Source organism: Strix uralensis, chromosome 18 (genome assembly GCF_047716275.1).
Source record: "Strix uralensis isolate ZFMK-TIS-50842 chromosome 18, bStrUra1, whole genome shotgun sequence".
NCBI classification, from domain to species: Eukaryota; Metazoa; Chordata; class Aves; order Strigiformes; family Strigidae; genus Strix; species Strix uralensis.
The window spans coordinates 906,053-925,461 of record NC_133989.1 but is presented as its reverse complement, the minus strand read 5'-3'; the positions used below and the strand labels follow the sequence as shown (position 1 = coordinate 925,461).

At 47.0% G+C, this 19,409-nt stretch overlaps 1 protein-coding gene and 1 long non-coding RNA gene across 2 annotated transcripts in view; both read left to right on the top strand.

The window, feature by feature from the left end:
* Positions 1-51: 51 nt before the first annotated feature.
* LOC141951877 (uncharacterized) lies at positions 52-4,141 on the top strand. The gene is made up of 3 exons (XR_012631471.1): positions 52-199; positions 1,178-1,321; positions 4,044-4,141. It is a non-coding gene; the product is annotated as an uncharacterized LOC141951877 (long non-coding RNA).
* A 1,917-nt stretch (positions 4,142-6,058) lies between these two features.
* Positions 6,059-19,409, top strand: part of LOC141951730 (BPI fold-containing family B member 4-like) — a 43,411-nt gene continuing 30,060 nt past the window's right edge. The window contains exons 1-4 of the mRNA XM_074888333.1: positions 6,059-6,188; positions 7,477-7,699; positions 18,224-18,335; positions 18,916-19,028. The gene's annotated coding sequence lies outside the window, so the exon portion shown is untranslated. The remainder of the gene's footprint in view (positions 6,189-7,476; positions 7,700-18,223; positions 18,336-18,915; positions 19,029-19,409) is intronic.

Below are 19,409 nucleotides of genomic sequence, written 5' to 3'. Positions count from 1 at the left end.
CTGTCAGCAGGACAGCTAAAAAATGTACTGATCTTTTAATGCAGAGAAAGGAAGGAGAGACGGAGTCATTGCAGATCTGCTTCAGGTTAATTGGAATATGAAATCGCAAGCAGTTGGGACGAGTGGGCAGCACTGTAGCTGATGATGCTTAGAACGCAGGGAGCAAAAGTGCAAACCGTGGTTTTGCTGAAAGACTCTGGTAAGTAACATCTCCTGGGGTGAAATTTTGTGTCTGTGACTGTCAGTTCCTCACAGAAATGGTGTTTGGAGAGTGAACGGCCCTGGAATCAGGAAGGGGGTTAAACAAATGTGACGGGAGAACGTGAAAGGTATGGAAGTAGAAATTAGAGAAGGTTGTGGTTAGAAAGGAACAAGATAAATGCAGAGGGATAAAATGATGAATGGTACAGATAATACTTGAAAGGAATCTGATGCGAGAGAAACACTTAAGGAAGCAAAAGTGCAATATTCTGTGGCTAAAGAGGAATAATGGGTGCACAAATACCAGACAGGGAAATATGTGGTTAGGTAGCAGTCCTGCAGAAAAGGAGCTAGTTTTGATACAAAGTCCAACCAAAGAAATGGAAAACAAAGACGTTTTCTTTTTTGACTAATACCTGTTAAACTGAAGGATCAGGCTATGGAAGAAAATGGTATTTTTGAGGATATGTGTACTTACACTGTCACAAAGACAGACAATCTGTATCTTCCAAGAAAGCAATTTCTTTTTAATAGAAAGGAACAAAGTTAAATTTACCTCTTGAAATTTTCTAAAACCAAAAGGAAAGCTCCCAGAAGGCAATCCCAGCTTTGAAGAGGCAAAGCCAGCTGGCTGGCTTTTTGAACTGTGGCCTTTAAATAACATATATATTTAACAGATTGATACATAATTCTATGTATAAATATTTATTAAAACAAAATATAAATATTTACATATGACAATAAAATATAATAATATTAAAACATTATATATAAATATGTAGTGTGTGTATATATATATATATATATAAAAAAAGAAAAAATCTTAGGCTGACCTGTCAGAACTGTAGGAAACGTGAACTGGTGTTGTTTTTAAGTCTGAGAGATGTTTTGCAGACATTTTCCTCTTGAAAATAATTTCGTAAAATGGTTGTCTGTCAATCTTCTCCTGGTGCTCTGACTCTGACTTTGTCCCCAGGGGATGCACAAGGATGAATGGACATTCAGGAGACATTAAATCTCGTGGGACAGCGTGGATATAAATCTCGACATATTCGAAGATCCGCAGATTGGTATTTATGAAGTGATGAGCAGATGAGGTTAAAATGAGGGGACAGTGGAGGTGGGTCCATTTTCAAAACATGACTACAAAACCATATTTAATCTTGGCTTTTCTCTCAGAAGGGCTTTCTGGAAGAATGAGGAGGGAAAGGGATGGGGGTGTTTGACAGCGGCTCTCAAGGTGAAGCTCCGCAGCAGCCCCACGTACAGGCAGAGAAAGGTGAAGAGGTGGAGCAGCCACCCCCGGGAGCTGCCCCCTGCGGCTGGTGGGTGCGCACGGAGGTGGGAACAGATGAAATGTGTGGCTACAGGGTGAGTAGCACCACGAGAAGTGACAACCATCTTCCTCTGACACTGTGTTGAAAGATGGGGCACAAAGAACTCCTGGTGGCAGCTGGTTTCCTTCTTTTTTTGATAAGGCTGCTCTTTCTGAACCTCCCTAGAAATCCCAATCACAGCAGATCCTGATTAAATACTTGGATGGATATGAAGAGCTTAAGAGCTCTCAGTTTCCTCGTATGTAATAAAGGAATGAGAGATCTTCGCTCTTACTGCTGTATTATTGTTAGCTCAGGTCATGTGGGCCTGGGAGGTTCAGCGCGTGGGTGATTAGTGTGTGCAGGGCTTGGTACTGCCATGGCTACCCTGATAGTATTATCTGAGCTGGCTAATCTTAAACCAGCTCGGCTGCGAGCTGCAGTCAAGGCATTGTCACGGCCAGTGTGGTCCTAAGGGTACTTCCATTCATTTCACATTTCAGGGTAGACATGGGCTGCTCTTGTTTAATGATCTCTTTGTCCTCAAAAACAGCACAAGGTGAATGAGCAACCATGATGCAGGTGGCTAGGAAAAAACCTCAAAAAACCCCAAAACAAAAACCCAAACAAACCCCCCAAATCCCCGTGTTCTCTAGCTCTGTTAAAACATAATTTGGATGGGCTCAATGAAACAGCTGCAATAGGCCACTCATTGCTTGCAAGATTCTTTGAAACTTTTGATCACTGCTTTGGGTGTTTTACATTGCTTTGGGTTTTTATGGTTGTAAGTTCACAAAAACGTATTGAGATGAGTGGATGGGGTAAGCCCTGCCAGCCAAACCTCCAGGAGGGGGGAATGTGCTCGGGGCCCTTGGAGCTGGGGAGAAAAGTTTTCTTCTGTACTAGAAGTTTCCTGCAGTGCTCTTTGATCCGAAGTATGTGTGTGCAGTTACCTTTGAGGCTGCTCCGAGCGGGAAACATCCGTGTTTACGTAATCCTTCTGCAGGGAAGGTTTTGTTTTCTGTGCTGGGTGGGCTGTTCGGAGGCTTTACTCGATTGTCCCTGTTGCTCTCGGGGCCGCTGAGCCCCAGGAGCTGCTGGGACAGGGTGGCTGGAGCCAGCTGGCTCAGCGTGTCCCTGGGGGTCGATGCCCCCTCGAGCACGATAATTTCCTGTTGGCTGCACCACAGCTGTGAATTGAAACCTGTACTACTAAGGATGGGTTGAAATTTGTCACAAAGTATTATCAAAATCGAGGTTTATCACTTGCATTATCCTGAATTTCTCTCGGCTAGCTCTGGTCTGATGGGCTAGTCTCTCTAAAGTGTGCTTGCCCGAGCAGATGTTGGCTCGGTTACCTTGGTGGTAAAGCTTTTCAAACAGAGGCCGTTCTTCCAGCTATAGACGTGTGTCAGAAACAGTAATCCTGTAAGAGTCTTCCAGTGCCTTTGCTGTACTGCAACTCCTCCTGCCTTTCTGCAGGAAGTAATTATGAGATTCTGGATGCCATAAAACGTCCAGGCAGTCCATTCTTGAATTGGGCTGGTTTTCAGCCTAGGAGACATTCAGACAGAGGTCAGAGATGCCTTTCGGAGAAGTGGAAGATATTATTTCTGATCACTTACAGTAAACAACAAGCTGGCTGGGAAACATCTCTTGAAATATTTGATGAAAAGAGTTTCTTCACCTCCGAATTTATGATACGCTTTTTATGAAAAATGTGTCTTCACCTCCTCCTTCAAACATTCAATATTTAAAGGCAATAACATTCATGCTAGAGATTTCTAACAGTAAGGCAAGATAACAGCTGCAACCTGTGATTCCCTTCTGATCGATTTAGGGAAGTTTTGATTAGTGAGTGGTGTTCACAACACAATTTTCAGAGTTAGATAGTTTGTTCTATGTGCAGAATCGCTGCAGCTGCACGTGCAAACTGGAAGGCAGCAGATCTAAATGCCCAATTTAAAGATAGCTGCCCACCGGACCTGTCTGGGTGCATAATGGCTGTGAGCTGCACCATTTAGGCTTCCCATAAATGCATTCGCTGATTTGGAACCTGTAGAAATGTGCTGCAGGGTTCTTTTTGGGTTCACCTTTGATACGATGCTATTACAGCATGTCATCTTTATGATCTTTTTTTCTCGGTTATGAATTATCTGGTTGAGTTTAGGTCTCAATTTGCAATACTTCTTTTCACAGCTTTGAATGAGTTCTGCATGGCAATGAAAGAAATTATAGATAATACTAACAATAAAGACATTGATGACATTGACTGTGATGCTTCATAGCCTAGGTAATGACACTGTCCTCTGCAATGAAGGATGAGGGCTAAGGAGTAGTAGTTGCAAAAGTAATTTCCTGATTTATTAAAAAAAAAAAATTGAACATCATTTGTTATTGGTGGTGGGGCAGTGTTTATTTTCATAGCTATCTTCCATAATTCGTGCTCTGTCAACACCACAGAACCTCAGATAATTGATTCTACTCTCCCTTTGATACTGTGCAAATGAAATCTCTGTCTTGCAGGAAGAGTACCTGGACTATGTGCTGCCCAGACTCAGAAGCGAGGATACCATGCTGGAAAGCACATCGCACCCGCTCTCCGGAATGCCCAAGGAAGTAATCAGACTGTAAGATATTTTTGAGGTGCAATCCTGCATTAAGAGCTGCTTGTATTTGTCTTCCACTTAAATGATTCTCTTGTGCTGCTGTGAAAAATGTCTGCGACTTAAGCATTCATTTTTTCATCAAATAGAAAACATGAGCATCCTCCCTGATGAAATTGGCTTAATAAACCAGTCCCTCATTTAAGACCGGTGTCTACTATAAAGTAATAGATTTGGTGATAAATGACTCCTTTAAATGGGTTCTCTTTTGGGTTTAATCAGTCTGGTTTGGCTATTGTATGTAAAACCATGAATTTAGTAGATTGTGCCTGTTACAGAGGCAAACCAGGACATAAGATATGACAGCTATTCTCCTTCACGGGTTTTAGATTTACAAAGGTAAAATGGCCTATTTAGGAAGATTAAAAGAACTGACGTTAATCTCACCTAGAGAGAAGGCTGCACTGAGGTTAGAGGAGGAGACTTAAGTCTTTGTATGCACGAGAGGCTGTTGCAAAAGAAAGAAAAAAAGTCTGGCCATGTCCACAGTGAAACAAACTCATGGAATTAAATTCCATATTAGACAAATAACTTTCTTCCTTTCTAATAGTAAAGGCAGGGCAGTAGTAGAGCATGTCTTTCGAAGGAGAGTGCAGAAGTCTGACAGACATTTAGCTGGATATAAGGGTCCTGACTCCACTGTAGGCAGGCGTTGGATTAGATCCCCCCCTCCTCTGAGGTCCCTTCTATTTCCCTTGTTGATTCTATGATTCAAAACCCAAGTGGTTCTGATTCTTTAGAGATTGTGGAGGTGTTCAATAAGGTGGAATATGAACTTCTTGTGCATGCTTGCCTCTTCATCAATGCACAACATCCCCTCTCCTACTTCACCCCACTCCCATCTTTTGCCATGCAACTCTCCTCCCGAGAGAGCCCATGGAGTAAAACCCTTCCAGGTGACTTCAGAGTTAGCAACTGTGGGTGCTGAGAAGGGAGGGGAGGAAGGAGCAGTGTCACAGGGTGGTCGAAGTGTGCGTGAATTTATGGTTGAAGATGTCTGCAAGAAATGCTTTCCTTTGTAGTGGCACTGATCTCCTGAAGACACTTTAGGAAGTGTAAGAGGGAAAACAAACAATTTTTCACATAAGGAATATTTTTCATTAATTTCCCAGAAGGGTCTGTTTAAACAAAGCATCTAGTCTCAGCTCAAGTTACTGCCTGCTAAGTCGACTGTTCTAGACTGAGCCCAAGGTAACAAATCAAGGCTGAATTCTGGAGAGGGGTAGTTAGACCCTCGATTCCTGTTTCTCTCCATTTTGTCACTAGTGAGCTTCAAGCTCGGATTGTTTGTAGGATTTTTCTTGAACTTTTTGTTTTTCTCTAAAGGTTATTGTGGGTGAAAAACGTTTGACTTGCAGCTCTTTTGGGGTGGAGTTCATCCAAGAGCAGAGGCACGAGGAAGCCTGTTTATCACTTAGAGTGACAGTGAAGCTTAGAGGGGCAGATGGTGACACCTTTTTGCCTGAATTCTGAAAACAGCCTGTTTCTTCTCTGCAGCTTGGCTAGATTAATCAAGGACTACATCAAAAGACGTGGGTCTGAGCAATGTCAGCTTGCTAGGATCTGCTGATGAGACTATTGGCAGGTATTTACATAAATTACTACCTGTTCCGGGGCTGTGCGCAGTGACATTTCCTTGCAAGTCAAAAGAACTTTGCCTTTGTCAGCTGGCTTGTGATTTTTGTCTTTGAGGATATTACCAGCACATCTAGTGCTGCATGTGCTTGTGGATTGTTGTCAAAAGGGCTGTGGATGCCTTTGGTTAAAAGCGGGTGAAGCCATGGTGCCATCAGCGTGTCATTAGCCCTGGGTCATGGGATCTCTCTCTGCAGACCTGGCACCAAATTCTTTGATATCGGTGACAACAAATGCCTCGTCGAGCGGGACAGCTGTGACACGGCCTTGGATTACTGGTGGGGTGCTTCTTTGCAACAGGACTTTGGATCAGACGTCTGTGCCTCCCTCCTGTGAAAGGGGTCCCTGAGGGGGGAGAAGAACTGTGCTCGTGAGCTCCAGTTGCATTCCCTGGGGTGTAAAACGATGCTTCTGTTTCTGGGCTCTGCTCCTGACACTTAGGGATGATTCTGCTCGGTGCTGGGGGTGGGAGCTTTTGCTTTCGGTTTGTGGGACCTGAGCTCCACACTGACCGTGTAGCAATGTCCAGGGTGGCTGCTGTGTGCCACGTAGTCACGGTGGCAAATTCCAGGTAATCACTCATTTGTTACTTGTGGATTAATTCAGGTTCCCACTCGTTGCTCATTCATGTTTTGCAAGTAGTAAGACCTTTTTATGGTTTATTTAATTATTTACTTCTGACTACTAAATGGTATGGAGACAATTAAACCACTTCTGCCATTTTAGATATCTTTTTCAACCATTTGTCACCCTCTTCCAGGTCCTTCTAATGCACTTGTCTCCTGCCAGGGGACCTGAGGCATCTCTTTGAGAACTCTGTACTTTACAGAGAAGACCTCAGAGCCTTTTCTTGTAAGGCAGCGTAGCAAACTGTTGCTGTGGCTCTGTATCTCAAATGGGCAGCGAATCTTATGTATAAAATTGTTCTTGGATGTTTTTATTGCTCATAAGCTACTGGCATAATACAAATATTAATAACAGCGGATCGGTGGGGCTCCTACTTCTCTCCTTGCTTGTACCTTCCTCTATCAGAATAGGAATTGTACTTTGCTGCTGGTGCTCCTGCACCTTCTGGGTCACCAGGAGATGGAGACTGCACGCTGTGAGCAGCTCTGCTGGCTGCCCCCCCCAGGGCCACCTCCGCAAGGAGCGGTGCGGGTGACATTGGGCTGCTGCTCTAGCCCTGGGCTGCAGGCAGCGCTCCTGCTGCCCCAGATGCCTAATGCAGCTTCACATCACCTCTGCTTCCCGGCTTGCAGAGGGGAATCCCTCTGGGGGGATGTTACTGCTCTTGTTGCAGTTAAGACACTCTCGTGGCCTTTATTCAGCACCAATGCCGTGTGCTCACTCTGCTGGTTATCCCGATCCGCGTTATGCACAGAAATGCCGTAACCTGCTCTGTTCTCCTTTGGCTTTCTATTGTGTTTCTCTTCTCCGCCTTCTCTGGCCAGTCCCCTCCACTCCCTCCTGTTTGCTGCTTCCCCTCAGACTTACATGTTACTGTCTGTGTTCCACCGGGCTCCTTAGGAAGTGGGAACAGTGGACTAGACCGAACTGGCCCCCATCCCTTCTCCTCCCCTAAAAGCAAGGCTTTTGCAGTAAAACACGTTGAGGTTCAAACCACGATGTCATTAAGTGAAATCTTTCCTCTTTTGCAGGCATTCCTTGGGAACTGGTGTCACCAGATAAAGTTCATTCCTGAGCTCAAGCTTTTTGCCTCCTGCTCAGCAGCTGATAAGAGCTATGATGCTTATTTTGCTTCTGTTAAAATAACCTGGGCAAGCTCTGGTGCAGCAGCTCTCTGCCTCTGTGCTGCAACGCATCCCCTGCGTGACGGCCTCGGGCAGTGCTGCTGGTGTTTGAACGTTCTCTGCCTCCCAGGTAGAACGGGCTGGTACCAAACTGTCGGGTGCTGGGAAACATAAGTTGGGGAGAAAATGTTGAAGGAACTCACTTTATTTATTTTTTTAAGCCTGTAAATAAATGAAGATTTGAAGGTTGTTTTAGATTGTGTGAGGGCAGCTCTGGCAGAGCAGAACGGTTGGTGACAGGGTCAGTCTGTCGGAAGCGGTGCCCTTTGGAAGGGGATCTGGAGCCATTCTCTGGCCTGGCTTAGGAACCCGAGCGAAGGGGACTGGCTCGGGGCTTTGCGGCCCGGGGAGAACCTGGGGTCTCCCTCCAGCATTGCCTTTGGCAGGCCCGGCAGCGGGGGCTCGGCTGTGGCAGGGAGGCTCGGGGAGGCGGGAGCCTGGGGAGGCGTCGGCATTTGCAGGGAGACTGGGTGAGGTGCTGGAGGGAGCTGGACATCTTCCTGGTCAATCACCTCCCTCAACTTTCCGGTTCACCCTTCAGTCTTATTTCTCTGCCTTTTCTTGTAAATATTACTCAACTTTCCCACCATTTAAATTTCTCTTTTCCTTTTTTCCCCATCTCTTTTTTTGTTCACACTCCTTGATTGCGTCTCTTCTTTATATGCATCTCATTTCTCTTTCATTCCTGTTTCTCACTTTTTCCCCTCTTGTGGCTCTGCATTCTCCCATCCCCCTTCTCTGCTTTCATAATGCATTTAGTCTGGCAGCAATCCACCATCTCCTGAAAGCTAATGGGGTACAACAGAAAGCCCCAGAGTTGCTATTTAGCATGCTGGCAATTGTCCAGACATGTTTCTGTGTCTGGTCTGCTATAAAGTTGGGAGACATCGGACAATTTTTTTTACCTACCGCTGTATTGTTTGTGCTGTTTTCCTCAGCCTCAGTAATCATGCTTTCCTCTGTTTTACCTCTTTGGGCTCTGCTCTGCTCTTCGGCAGCGTAGGCTGAATAATGTCTGCCTGGGAATTGCGGGTCTCTGCAACTGCGGTTTCGCCTGTCCAAACAATTCTGCAATAACAAGAGATGTGAATGTTAAATTACCGCTCCCAAGAGTCTAAAATCCTGGTTGCTGGCACCTGGACTCCTAAACTTCTCTGGTTTTGATGCTGGTGGGTGGGATAATGTTGAGTCTTCTGCGGCTGTTGTAATTTATCAATCTGTAAGTTTTGTCTTACTTAAAAAAAAAAATAATCTTTCTCGTGCATCTGGATGGATGAATTTAAAGGAAATGGTGTGATTTGGAGGCCATTCTCCACGTGGCCTTGTTGCCTTTCTCCCCAGGAAAATCGCTTCTCCGTGCTTCTGACAAACTTGTGGTTTTTAAACCCACGGCTTCTGGTGGTCCCCCTCGGTGTACGGGAGTGAGCTCTGACGGTGGTGTCACGCTCTGCCACCGTTTAAAACCGGTTTGTTTTAATATGCTGAATGAATTTAATGGTTTTTCAGCTTCTGGCTGTAGCAGAAGAGGATTACCACCAGGTGGTACTGTTGGGCTTTCGTTTGGGCTGTAAACAGCCTGGGGTTTTGTGTACGGTTTTCAGAGAAGGATTTATATGGTGGGATTAACCTGTGTCATCTCTGCGGAATTTTTTTTGTTTTGTTATTTGCACATAAGCTTTGTATATGAAGGAATTTCGGCCCGTGAGTGGCTTGCAAATTCTCGACTGCCCCCCGAATATTCAGAATTTGGCGCTGGAGGTGTGCTGGTGGTTGTTTAAATTGTTTCTTTGGGGGCCCGTTGCTGCTGTTAATCTATACACCTGCATCCTTGCAAACCGTAGTGGGGTTTTTTTTAGCAACTGAGCAAACCTGGGATCGTGCTGCAGGGCCAGAACTGCTCCTCAGAGCCATCCCTCACGTGTGCTACATGGCAAGGGGATGGAGAAGGCCAGCCTGAAAGAGGTTCCTTTTAGAAATGCCTTTTCTGTTTGCAAAGCAATTTTCTTTAGGGCAAGGAGATAATAATTTCCGGGCATCTCGGTACATGACTTAGGTTTGAGCTTCTTATTTGTGCCCCTTCTCAAAGCCAAAATTTGATCTCGGTTTTTAATCAGTTGGCCCTGTGCTCACAGCATTCGCCTCCTTTTCTTGTCAGTGTTCTAGTTTTTAGCAGTAACTGTGTTTCTTCCTTTAGAGTACAGGGTGCTATGGATCTGGAAAGTGCCTCTTTGGTGTCCGAACCTCCTGCTCAGGGGGGTGTCCAGGACAGAGCAACCAGCCACCCCCAGAGCAAACCAGGAGCCCCTTCGCCCGCCCTCCCGGCAGCAGAGCCCATTGCCCGGGGTTGGTCATTCCTTTTCCTTGACAGCAGTTGCTGTAAGTGGCTGCTCCAAGAGGCTGGCAGGCCTCTGCAAGCACCATCACTTACACTGACAGGCTGTTATTTTTGTATTAGGACTCTCTGATTTTAGGTTGTAAATCACTGACTATATTACTTGCCAGAGCCCAGTCCTGGCTGTTGTGCTACCCGAGGGATTGTATGAAGAGTGGTTGCACCTGACTTCTGCTTCCTCGTTGTTCCTGCTTGCAGGAGGAGCACATGCTGGATCCCCCTCCTGAGCTGCTCTTCCCACACCTTATTTCTCTGCCTGGATCATGATATTATGCACCTTTGTCTTTCCTTCTCCTTGCAGTCTTTAACAGCTTCCAAACTCCTAGTGCCAGCCCACTGCAGAAAGAGATTTTCTCTTCCTCTCTCATCCCTCAGAAAGGAATGAAGGGACCAGCTGTGTGCTGGGTTTCTCTGGTTTTCCTTCTGGGAACAGAGTTAGGAATTTGCATAGCGCTTGCAGGTAGCATTGGCTTTGTGTGAAATGGAGGCCAGCAATGGCCCCTGCTCTTCTGTAATAATTTTTTACCTGGGTATGGATCTAATCAATTGAGCTTCACTGTCTGGGTGGGGGCTTTCTTCTAAATCTATTTAGGTCAGGAATTTGCCTGTGAGCGCTACAGAGGTTCAGAGTTGGCCTACTTATTTTCGCCTTGCCTTCTTTTTATTCAATCTCTCTTCTTCAATATTCTCAGATTTCCTATAAGTTTCGCTTTTGTGCCCTCTTTGCTTACCCTGGAATCTCTCTCCTTCATGTAGGTGCTTTCAGACAGACGTACAGACCTGTCCTACGCAGCCTTCGCTGAGAATCTGCAACGTGTTTCAAATGACCTGCTGTCATTTTCATGCACAGCTGTATATTTTCTCTGCTCATAGGCCATCAGCGATTGCTTTAGAGAAAGGCATCCTCTGTTTTGATGGTTCCCCAGAGATGAATTTATTGGCAAGACACCATAAAAGTTCGTTCTTTCTTCATTCTGCAGCTGAAATCATACATGCTTATAATGGCTATTATTTCTGACGCTTGCTGTTTTATTAGTAATATTGAGATTTGTGTCTTCATCAGCCGGTTGATGCTGATCAGCATTAATGGCAGTACTGTTCTGGTAGTAGGGCAGAATTGTCATAAATTTGGTAGAAATTTCTGCAAAGGCTGCTATATAAAGCCTGTATTCTGTCAGGGTTCTTTTGTAACCTTAAAAATAATTAAGTAACATTCATGCAATTAGAATTTTTCTGCCTCCTCATTCCCTGTCTTTTTGGCCTCACGATGTTTGTTGCATGTTAATGTGATTTTTACAGTGTTGTGCTTGATGGATCGCTCTTGTCTGCGAGCCGTTCCTGGCAGGAATATATTGAATTGTCCTGTTGTTGATGCCTGTTACAGTACAGTGAGCAACTTCATATGCACCACCTTCCCGGTGGAAAGGGGGCGTGGGTGAGAGGAGAGAAATCCTTCTTAATGTACCTGCAAGGAGATAATGATTTAGACTCTGATGGCAGGGTATTTCGGTGTATGCTAGGCTTTAATGGCACTCTCACCACTAACACAGCACTGCAGATGTCCTTAAGGCATTGTTTCCTTCCTCCTTTAAAATTGTTACAGAGCCTCCATTCCAACAAGCTATATTTACCCGTCTCCTAATCCAGTTATTGTGCCATTACATTTGTCTGGTAGTGATCATGTCCTCTCTCCATCAAGAGCTAGTAATGAGTGTGTTCTTCGCTCTCATTTATAAATTTGTATAACGAATAGTTCTGAAGTTGTACGTTAGGAAGAGTTGGTGTGTAACTGATGAGGTGCTGATGATCTCTCCTCTCGGGACAGCTCGCGGGAGCCCTCCTGTAACGCTGGGTGAAACTCTGCAAGATGTGTGTCATCCAGCGTGGGAGACGTGAACTGGTCTCTGGCACAGCCCAGCCTCTACCCAACCCAGCCCGTTTCTAGCGGCGCAGGTGTGCCCGAGGCCTGGGGGGCACGGGGAGCTGCTCCCTCTCCGGACTGGGGCATGACCAGCTCTCCCGATGGATGCTTTGTTTGGCCCACGCAGGCACTCATTATACATTGTCCAGCTCATCAAATTACACTTATGCTTACTTATTTAATTTTTAAAAGATTTTCTATTGTTTCTCATCAGTGCTAATTAACGCATGGCTTTGTTACGTTTTACTTCATCGCTGTTCTGCAGTCCTGTCTGTCCTTAGCCTGTCCTGGGCAGGGACCGTGGTGGATATTTGTAGAGGTAGTATGGTTTTGGAGAAGTGCCCACTAGAAACTAGTTGAGGAGTGATGCAGAAGTTATCCAGATAAAAGCAGTATGCATAGTAATAGTACTCCAGCAGTAAAAAAACAAGTAGAATTAAATGGACTGTGTTTGTAAGAAATATCTTGGCTTCTAGCAGGCTGAAACATGAGCTAAATCTACTCACTTGCACATCATAACATAAACAGCTTGATGTGGAACAAATCTTCTGCCACATCAGTGGAACAAATTTAGTAAAACTCTGATCATGACTCACTGGGTGCTCTGATTTACATCAGAATCTCTTCCAGCTTCCAGACAGCACCGCTGGCACCCAGGCGGGGTTAGTGTGTGCTTTGCAGATGCATCATGCTTTTTACCTTAGGTTTTCCAAAGCAGCTGATTGAGAAAAGTAGGGGGGATTTCATCTTCTTGGTACTCTAATGAATATTGTTTGAACGTGGAGCCATTGTAAGTTGAGTCCAGTGGAAGCTGCTGTAGCCATCCTGCCAGGCACGTCTCTAACCAAGCGATTTGACTTTTCCAGGTGCTTCTAGTCGTGGAGGCTGTTTTGCTCTTAGTGCTGTTGGAGCCAATGAATGGTATTAAATGCAGCATGATGAAAGAAAGATAGTAGAAAACATCAATAGAGTCTTTCATGGTGGACTGTGACTCATTTCCAGTGGTCAAACATTTACTGAGAATCAAGAGGAATCCATGAGAAGTATGCAAAAGAAACAGAAAGTTTTTGTGCAAGCTGCAGGTGAGGCTGATGGGAGGAAACATGCTGGGTGGGCTCATACAGGCAGTCTTCAGCGATGCCTCAAGGTGCTACAGAGCCTTTTCCTGTTTTTACACTTGGCATCTGCTTCACTCATCATGAAACAGCCCAAAGGAGGGGAGACAGCTCAAGCAAAAGGACATTAGTGAGTGTGGGTCTGTGCTTTGGGTCAGAGCCGGGGCAAAGTCAGGCTTGATCTGCTGCTGCTTCTCTGTGCATCCTGCTCCCAAACAACAGATTCTGTTAGAAATGAGGAAGCATCACCTTCTAGCAGTCTTCCTCTCTCTGCCTTGTCTTGGTCAGCAGCATAGCTTCCCAATTCTGGCTATTTTATAGCTCAGTAAAGTTGTGGTGGAATCTGCCTTTACAAGACATTCTCTTGCGCTTCATCTTGAAATAATGCACCTCAAAAAGTGCTGTCACCAACTTCAAACGTGTAGACTGTACTTCAGATGAAAGCAGGACTGTGCTGGCCTGTGGGGCACAGTCTGAAGTGTGGGAGCTTTGGGCATGTGATCTGCTTCTGACATTTGCAGGCAACCCAACCAGCAGAAGGTGAAAATGTCAAGATATGTGTCAATTCTCTCAAGACCCAGAGAGCTGCTGCTAAAACTCAAGTTTTCCAAAAACAAAATGAGCAAAACTGGCAGAAAGATCTAAGGGGTGAAGCAGCAGCTGTACAAAAGGTTGGAAGTGTTGGTCCTGCTCCACAGCCTACCCACGGGTCAGCGAGGGAGGAGAGCAGACAGTGTGTGTCACTCTGTCCTCCCGTCTGGGTGATTTTACAGCAGAAATGTGAATACAATCCTGACACCGCTCTCCTGATCACCAGGTCTGAGGATGGTGCATTTATGCTCCATCAGTAGATCAGGAAGGAGGGATGCTGGGCCAATCCTGCGCAGAGCACTGCGAAGGTGAGTGCGGTTGCCCAGACCACGTCTGTGGGTGCTGACGGCTGGACCTGCCTGGCTGGGCACGGAGCTGGGGTATCGTCAGGAGGAAACGCAGCTAAACTACTCACCTGGACTGGATGCAGAAATATGGTCCAGCAGGGTCCTGACTTTACGTCAGGCAAATCTCTAAACAAGACTGTGCTCAGCTGATCCGTGCTGTGTCTAAGAGTCATAGGCTTTGGTCTAATATTTGCTGTGAACTGCTGAACCCTACAAGCTGTTTGTTATTGCCATCCATATCCCTGGAGGGATGAAAGTCTCCCTTTTTCTTTTTTTGGCAGGTAACTTTCTTGCAGTTTCTTAAAGTCACAGTGACAGTTTCTACAGAAATAATTTAGGTAGTGGAGAAGATGTAAAGGTTAAAGTGACAAGAACCTCCATAAATTGTTGAGCTTGTCCTTAGTGAGAATCTGCATGAATTAATTTTATTTTATCTGTTCAGCAGATTGGGAATGGTTGGATTTCATCCCTGGTCCCATCAGAGCTGCTGAGCTCTTGGAGGGTCATTTGAAGAACATATCTCACATTTTGTATATAAAACGTCTCAGGCTTATCGTTGCTTCAGCAGCAAGTGCAATGTCAGGCTGTGGAAGCTGCCGGGGAGACCCGTAGGTACAGCCCCACGGAATACCCCCCCCCTTAGTGGCGGCTGCCTTTTGCCAAGGGGCGCCCTGGCTCTGGGGCAGAATAGTCCCAGCAGAGCAGATATTTACCTCCCAGTGGTTTATTAGCTGCTATAACTGGTTTTATAATTAAGATGCGATTTGTTTATACTCTGCATATTCTTATTTGAAAGCGTGGGAGGATGCCTGGTTCCTACCAAAAGGGTTTCATTCTTAGAAACGCTTTTAGTCTTTGGCCAGTTGCGGGAGGTCAGGAGCAGGGTTTGGTTCCAGCTGAAGTGCCAGCGGGTCTCCAGAGCTTGTGTCACGGAAAGGCTGAAACGAAGCATGTGCAGGAACAGACCCTGGCTCTGACGGGTCCCTGACAGCCCTTATAGTATGTTCCTACTTATATATAGGTTTTAAAAAGAAAAGAAACACATAAATATTTATCTGTTTATTTTTAATTGCCTTATCCTCAAAGTGTTAGTTATTTTGGCCTCTAGCTTTTGCTCTCCTAAGATGTTGTAAGATCTGTTGCTCTTGAGCAAACAAATCTGGGTTCAACCATGTTTTAGGCACAGATGCTTAAATTTTACAGTAAGTAAAAATTACTTTATGTAAAAAATATACTTTTTATATAAACTTACTTATAGCAAATAAAAATTAATTTCAGCCTGGCCAAAACACAATCAAAAATGGTGGGAAAATGCTGCTGCAGTTCTTGTCACCTCACATAATTTTGATCAGGAATATTTACAGCCAATCTTCATGTTTACAGTAATTGCAACTATTAGTGAATATACCCTGAACTCACTCTCGAGCCCCCGGGTGCAGGCAGGGCAGGTTTCCTGGAGCTCCTGTCGCCAGCATCCTCAGGCAGGAGCCGCTGCAGCCTTGCCCCATCTGGGCTGGGCTCTCAGGTGCCCAGGTGTGCCGGCCTCCCTGAATCCTGTGAGAGCAGAGATGTTCCTTGGAACAGATTATTTAAAAACACAGACGATGAAAACCAAGCTCACTGAGAACTGGCTGAGCAGGTTGCTCAGAGCTGACAAACTGCGCAGACATGTTGCTGCCTCTTTTCCGAGAGTGAAATCTGTTGGGGGCAGGTTCAGGATTGCTGGAAAGAGCAGGGATGTGAGAGAGAGGAAAGGACTTGTGAGCTTTATTGTTTTTATCAATGGCTAAAACGCCTCCTTTGCAGTCTTCTTTCTGGCCTTGGGATCCTCTGGGTTGGTCCCTGTGGCACTGCAGGCATTGAGGGGGTCATCTGCCGCAGCTCTGTCCCGTGGCGCTGGCTCTGGAGCAGAATGTGGCCCCAGGCTCTGAGGGGTGAGACCCACAGGTGGGACTCGCTGCAGTGGGGAGGAGACCTGGCCATACGCATTCACACAGGGCAGCAGCTGCCGTGAAGTGCAGATACACCATTTGTACGGGCTCACGATCCTTCTTCTGAACACTCAGTCCTTGAAACACTGATAGTTTGTTATTTGTATTGCCTAAAATCCTGAGCAGCAACCTGTCAGCAGCTTTGGCCAGGGGAAAGCGGAGCGTTGCGTGGTGTTCTGCTCACGCGTGCGAGGTGAGGTGTGGTGAGAACGGGCGCTGGCCAGAGACCTGCAGCAAGAGAGCGCTGAGCGGCTGATGCCCCTTCTGCGGTGGCAGCCTGACTGCCAAGGACATGTTCGTGTTCGCGCACGTTATTTGGTAATTATACTTAGTAGACCGTAGGGGACAGTTAGGAGAGCTTAAACATGTGGCAGCTTCCACTCCATCATCACCGTAAGCACCAGCCAGGCTTGGGCTGCAGCCTTAGACAGGGTCTGTGCAGCGCGACGGGCCGCGGCGTCCCCCAGCGAAGCGCAGAGGAGCAGCTTTTCGGGGGCAGGTGTCGCGCTGGGCCTCCGAGTGGCCTTTTGGTTGTTGGGAGAGAGAGGGGATGCCCCTGAGTGCTTTTAATGAGTAATTGATGTTGCTTTTTTCTAATCTAAGCCTGAGCTTTACTGCATGTGTATTTATCTTTGTATTCAACATAAGTGGTGGAAAAATGCTTTGTACTTTACCAAGTGCCTTGGAATTTTTTTAATTATCCCTTTTCTAGAAAACTATCGTTTGTGAAATGACTTGGAGCTTGTGTCGAGCAAGGAAGGAGACTGCAGGAGGGCTAACGAGGCAGCTGCGGTGTTTGCCATCGCAGATGGGGATATACTTGCCCAGCGCAGGCAGAAGGGCAGCGGAGCAGCCTCAGCTCAGCACCAGGCGCTGCCGGTGTGGAAGTTCAGAGTGTAGAGCTCCAGCCAGGGTGGGCACCTGTGAAATAAAACTGGCTGCAGCAGACCACTGAGTAGCTCCGGTGTGCAACTCTTGGCCAATGCTTGGTGAGGCAAATAGCAGCTCAGGGCTTAAGCTGGTGCAGGCAGCACCTTTAACTTGCGTGGAGCTCTGCTGGGGCAGGTGGAAACCTCCCCTCGAGTGGCCTTCGCCCGGGCTGCCCCCAAAGCTGCCGCAGGCTGCGCGTGCAAGGCAAGGGGCAGGGCAAAAGACGGTCAGCGGGGGTTTTGAGGGCAAAACTTTTCCAGACAGGGATTCTGGTCAAGTAGACTGGTGAGACAGAGCTCCTGTGACCCCTGGGACGGCCAGAACCCACATGGTGTCCATCTGTGCCCGAAAGGCTGTTGGTTTTTTGTGCTTCTGTTTGCCTGAAGTTGTTGGCCTGCAGTTGACAGAGATGCTGGGTATTGACATTTCATCTGTAAATCTAATTTAAAATACAGATTTAAATTCTTGGGGTGTATCCCCTGGGACTATAGCCAAGCATGTGGTGTTACTGTGCAGTGGCAGATGAGCAATTAGCAGCTCTGTGCAGGAGCCTTGTGCTGTGCAGAGCTCTCCGAGGTGTCGTTAGCGTGCGATTATGGGACCGTCTTGAAGTGTCGTATTTGAGCGGAGCCTGGGCAAGGGCTGCTGCTGGCAGCGCAGCCGGGGGCTCGGGTGGGCAGGGCCTGTTGCCTCCGCGGTGGCAAACGGGCAGCAGCGTGGGTTCACCTCCCGAGGGCGATGTGAAGATGCAGAGTGTGGGTGGTGGGAGAGGAGGGAGGGCGCCGTGGGCTCGCGAGGAAGAAGGTCCCGTCCTGCTCCCCGTGTCGGCGGGGGCAGCTTTGCGCTGGGCACGATCCTGTGGGTTGGCCTTTCCCCTCTCACCCCGCCAGCGACCGATGTGGCCTGAGAGGTCGGGGTGACCCGTGCGAGGGACCACTGCAGCCTGGTCACTGCGCAGGCCCCTGGGGCGGAACGGCTCTATTTAAGGGGGTTCCTGCGGCTCTGGGTACCTGCTGGAGCTGGCAGGGCGGAGGAGGAGGAGGAGGAAGGGCTGCAGGACGTGTTCTTGTACACTGCCTGCAGCTGGAGGAGCACACCTTCACGCTGTTGACTGAGTGTGTTTATTTGCCCTTTTTACCTGGGAGGGGGAAGGACTTGGGTGGTGCAGCCAGGAAGGTCTGCAGGCAGCTCAGCGCGGGGATGTCTGCCTGGAGGGACGGGTGCCAGGGGAGTCGGCGATGAGGCTGCCTCTGCGTCGTAGCGTGGGGAAGGTGCATTAATTCATCAGCTTTATGTTCTACTTTTAGGGCATTTTTCTGATCTTTTGTATTCCTAAGCTTTTGTGCTGTGGGGCTGTTTGGTATCCACATCTCATCACTCAACTTCCCAGAACTAAGCACATTTTTCTCATCATTAGAGGTAAGAGTAAAGCAACCGGGCAAGGTCCTTATTATTTTTTAATGTTAGCTGTATTTATTATGAATGTTTTGTACAAACTGATCTTTACTTCATGATTTGGGGAATTGAGAGTCATAACAGCACATGATGAAACACTTGCACAGAGGAGCTTTGCGGATTGACTCTTCCCAGCACGCCCGGAGGGGTTTGTGGGCTGGCTGCCGTGGGAGCGGGGTTGCCAGGGCTGGATTGGGGTGGTTGTCTGGGGGAAGGACCTCTGGCTTCACCCCGCGCGAGGGAGGGTTCCCTGCACGCACCACAGCGTGTTAAGGAAAAACAGAGTTGTGTTGCCTAAAAGTGTGCTTCAAATACCACCTCAGCATTGCCTTGCAAACTGTGTCAGACCTAAAATCACTGATGGTGGGTGGATTATTCTAGAGAAAAAGTAAAAAGAGAAGTTACAGGATCTTAAATATTTATAGGGATTTATACTCATTTATCTGAATTGTTGGGTGTGTCTGTCCTTCTGTCCCAATTATTAGTGAGAAAGGGGGCAAAGGGAGAATTCTCTTTGTTGTACTGACAGGAGTGTCACTGGCAGGTTATGAAGGTTGAAGATGATGAAGGTTTGAGTCTCTCCTGTGTGGTCACCGACGTCACTGCAAGGTTCAAATGCAGAGAGCACCGTCATCTCTCAAGAAGTGTGAGAGAAGGGTGAGTAAAACCTCTCTAGTTTTACCCCAGCTGTTCTGCACATTGAGCATTTCTCCGTGCCCATTTCCTCACTGCTCTGTTTGTTTCTGTCCCGTTAAAGTCCCCAGATATTTGACATGTCATCTCTTTTAGGAAACAAAGCCAGTTGTGTTTGGGAGACCCCTTCCTCTCAGCCCTGCTGACTTCTGAAAGATTCAGTTTTTCAATCTATCCGGCAGCATCAGCTGTTTTTGAGCTGCAATCCGCTTGAATTCAGACCACAAATGTCTCCCCCTGCCCCTCATAAACCAAGCAAGCTCTGCTTCCTTGGGCACCCCTGCCTGCACCGTGTGCAGCTTCAGCTGACTGAAAACACAGAGCCTGCGCTGGGCTCCTTGAGTG